This window comes from Arachis duranensis, chromosome 9 (genome assembly GCF_000817695.3).
Source record: "Arachis duranensis cultivar V14167 chromosome 9, aradu.V14167.gnm2.J7QH, whole genome shotgun sequence".
Lineage (NCBI taxonomy): Eukaryota > Viridiplantae > Streptophyta > Magnoliopsida > Fabales > Fabaceae > Arachis > Arachis duranensis.
In genome coordinates, this window is record NC_029780.3 from 12,479,521 (window position 1) to 12,483,919 (window position 4,399).

At 34.6% G+C, this 4,399-nt stretch overlaps 1 protein-coding gene across 1 annotated transcript in view; it reads left to right on the top strand.

Annotated features, from left to right (window-relative positions):
- LOC110275626 (uncharacterized) overlaps positions 1-4,399 on the top strand; it is an 8,010-nt gene that overhangs the window by 1,968 nt on the left and 1,643 nt on the right. The window lies entirely within an intron of this gene.

Below are 4,399 nucleotides of genomic sequence, written 5' to 3' on the forward strand. Positions count from 1 at the left end.
AAGACTCGAAGCTCTTTTGACCCTATGTCGTCAGGGTGGCCGGGCACTGTGAAATTCCTGGACGAGCTCACCCCCATAAATATTCACCAGTGAGGGTGATGGATATGGATCATGATTATGATCAAGTTTATATTGAGTATAACTCGAGTTGGGGAGACACGACAGAGGGACAGTCCAATAGTTAGCTACCAGGACTTGTCGGGTTGGCTCTATAACCGACAGATGATATCATCAGCCACTAGGGACAGGCATGCATCATATGCATCTATGTGACATTGTTTGGGTGTGCATATTGTACTTGGTTTGCCTATGTGATTAATTGCTAATTGTTCTACTTGCAATAACTGTTTGTTTGTGCCTGCATCTTCCTATCTGTGTTTGCAACTGGGACTCTGTTGGATTGTGGTGATTTGGTTGAAGGTTGGATGGTTTGGGCCTAGGGCCGTGGCTGGATTGTTTGGGCTTAGGGCCGTGATTGGATTGTTTGGGCCTAGGGCCGTGGTTGGATTGAGATGAACTGATGGTTGATTTCGGTTTTGTGTTTCTGGTTTGGAATAAAATATGAAAGGCTATTTTGGTTCCGCATAGATAAACCGTTTTGAAAGGCTTTTGAGTTTTTTGAGAATTGAATGGTTCCTCTTTCAGAAAAGATTTCCGACTTTACTTTTATTGTAAACTGTTGTTTTTGAAAAGAGGCATAAGATGGTTATTAATCACTGGTACGGTTTATCTTCACGTATTCTATTACAGTAATTCCTAAAAACCCTCTACTGAGAACCCTTTCGAGGATGATGTTCTCACCCCCCTACATTTTCCCCTTTCAGGATATGGGCGCGGAAGTTACGAAGGATTTATTTAGTTATTGTTGAGATGCTCTGTATTGTTTTAGTTATGGTCTATTGTACCCTCGCCTTTATCTTGATATATTCTGTAAGAGGGATAGGAACCGTATTGGATAAGACTTGTAATATCATTTATGTATATATATATATATATATATACATGTATGTACGCTTTATGAGTTGTTGTAAGTGTATTGTATGTATGGATGTACGTTGTATAGCAAAAGTATCTTTTGGATCGGTATTGCGGTTTAAAGTTTTAAACAGGCTCATATCTTAGTATTAAATAGTATAAGTGTTGTCGTAATGTCTTAGCTATCAGAGTCGCGCAGCCGGAAGTGTGAGCTTTGGTAGTTCGGGTGTTACATTATGGTATCAGAGCAGTCCTTCCTGTAGAGCCTGAGGAATGGACCAACTATGCTTCAATTGCATACTCTGAGCATTTGTCATGTACTAGGTCTTGTCGGATGACGAGAATTAGAGCTTTACGCACGTGACGATCTATTGATTAACGCTGTTAGTCTTGCATTGCATAATTCTTGGTATTAAGTTTGGCCGGCTTAATACTAGTGAATTATGTACATGAAAGCACTAATGGGTTATCATAGATAATATGCGAGTTTTGAGCAAAGCGAATCGCGGGTTTTGGGAACGTTGGAAACTATTTCTCGAGGCTATTCAGTTGTGTGTTTTGGATTTTGTTCGAGTCGACCTGTTCTTTCATAGCCTAACTTGAAGTTCTTGTTTGCTAATCCCCTTGAAAAGTAATTTGATGTTTCCGCTCTGTTTCTCTATTCATATGCAATCTTGTTTGATCTTAAGTGCATATGCTTGCTTAAAATCCTTGTTGCATCTATCTTCCTCTGTTTGAATTCTTCTTGATTCATGTATTCTTCGATATGGCTTTGAACTTGTCCTAATGCACTGTGCATTTTTAACTCCGGGGTTTCGAGTCCATTCTTAGAGAAATTGTTGATTCGGTTTTTCTCTTATTTGACAGTGATTACAGCCAGTTTTGAGACTTTTATGAAAATTGCTGTTGAATAGATGTATACTTATCTATATATGAAACTTTGAAGATTTCTTACACAGTTTGACAACTATTTATTTCTAATACCTCGCCTGTACTTTTACTGGTTTACGGAACTGTATTTACTTTAAAATTACAATTTGACTTTCTAGTAATTTTACTATAGTTCCAATGCATATTTTCATTTGATTATGTATTTGGATATTTTTCAAAGTTTTGGAAAGAAAGAATTTTTTATTTTTATCCCCGTTGAGTTTCGTTTAATAAACTTTACTTAATTCATTTTGAATTGAGTTTGATTCAGCATGCTATAGGGTTTATGCCATTATTATTCTTTTGAAAATGTTGGACTCATAGCTTTCTTCTTATGAACGGACTCGTTTCTTCTTAAGCTTTTCACCTCTATGAATGTCATACATGATTCTGTTTTTAACTAATCTTTTACATATTGTGAAATTATCATTAATCTTGGTTTGTCCTTTCTTGTGAATCTCATCCGTATGTGAGTCAGTTTGATTTGTTTCAAATTAGTGCATTGTTTATTCTCTCATTTTCTCTACAAGAGTTTTTAGTTAAAGATTTATCCTTGAGAAATTACTAATGATTGAGTTGTCTTTTCTTTATGACTTTTGTATTCTTTTGGATCAATTGAAAGCTTGTTTGATGACTCATGCCTAGTGAATCTTGTTTGAACTACTTTGGTTTAAGATCCTTTCTTGTATGGCTTGACTCCTTTTCAAGTACATCCTTATATCCTTGAATATCCTTTTGAAATGGTGATTTCAACTATACTTTTGGAGTCTTGTTTTGAATTTTTTAAAGAAGTTTTGAATTCTCTTTGAAGAAATTCTAAGCTGAATATATTCCCTGTTACTTGATTGAGAGTGAAACCATTATTCGATTTTGACAAAATTGTTCTTAAAGTTGGCATGCGCTATTTTAAATGAGGTTTTGAAAAGTTTCCTTGTTTAGTGGAAACCGATTCGTTTGTAACGCACCACTTATTTCCTTTACCAAATTGTAAACAAATTTTTACTTCGGAGTTTTTTTTCTAAAAAGAGTTTAACTTCCTCTTTTGTACTTGCTATAAATGTTATACACGCTTGTTTGAATATGAAATTTTGAGAATTATGAACAAGCATTTGATTACTTCCGAGTTTTTGTGAACTGCTTTTGGTTAAGTTGTGCATCTAATTATCTTTCTAAAATATTTGGGGAAATATTTTAGCTCTTAGCCAAAGTTGTGTGCATTTTGTTTTTGGAACTCTACATAATCTACTTCAACATGAAATTGTATTGAGTAAAGCCACGTTTATGCTTTTGTTACTCTCTTGAAAGATGTTTGTTGTTTAACTTCTCTTTCAGACTGCGAAGTGATATTTTTATAAGTTTCCGATTCTTTTAAGAACAATGTATTAGAAAGTATAGTAATTATGCTCTTGAGTTCTGTGAGCTTGGCTTGGGTCTGAGATATTCTTTTCTGTAACCTCTTATTTCTTCGACTCATCTTGAAATTGTTTCAAACTAATGCGCTGATTCTCCTTCCTATTGATCCTATTGAATTTCCTTGATCCAAGGGTTATCTTGAAGTTGTCAATTGAATTGAGTCTAGCAAACTTCATTGCTTGAGTGTCCTTATTTATTTGGAATTGGATACATTCTCTCAAATCTTTGAGTACTATCCTTGACATTTGACTCTCCTTTTTAAATCTTGTATCCTTCTGAGTAGACTCGAGAATTGTTTTGATATCACGTGCGACTTGTAGACGTAGTAACGCGATACGTTAGTTCTTTAAGACGTGATGTGTATACAAAAGTTGAAGCGGTAGGTGTGCAACGTATGAGTTGTGGGGGTTTTGTTCCTTGCGAACGGATTTGTGGTTGTCAGGCTAATGATCGAAATTGGGGTTTGTAAAGTGCTTGATGGAGTTGGAAAGTTGAAACTTTGAGGTTGATATGAGATTAGTGTGCGGAGGTTAAGCACGTCATTTTAACTCCATCCTGTTTTATAGCCTTTGATGCTTTGCCCTTCTATCACATGATTGACCCATGCTAACTTTTGCATTGAGCATACCTTGTAACGTTTGCTTTGCAATCACACTCCTACCTTTACATCCTTAAGCTCATGACAATCAAAGTATTTGAAAATCGTATATATGATTATATTTTGAGATATTTTTGCTTCTTCCTTAAACGTGTTCAAGGGTGAACTGTTATGGAATTTCTTTCATTTTGTATCAATTTTCGAGGGCGAAAATTTTTATAAGGAGGGTAGAATATAAGACCCAGAATATTTGAAAAGTCTTATTATGAGCAAGTCTCAAATCCTACAGTTATTTATAGCCTTAATTTCAGAGATTATTTTATTATAGATAATTAAGGCAAGTTTTGATTTATTGGATTTGAGATAAGTTATGATTATTATCCAATTTTATAATTATTGGATTATTTTCTATATTTAAAATATAAAGTTGATAGTTATGAAATAATAAGGATTTTATATGATTTGGATTAGATAAGTAATATT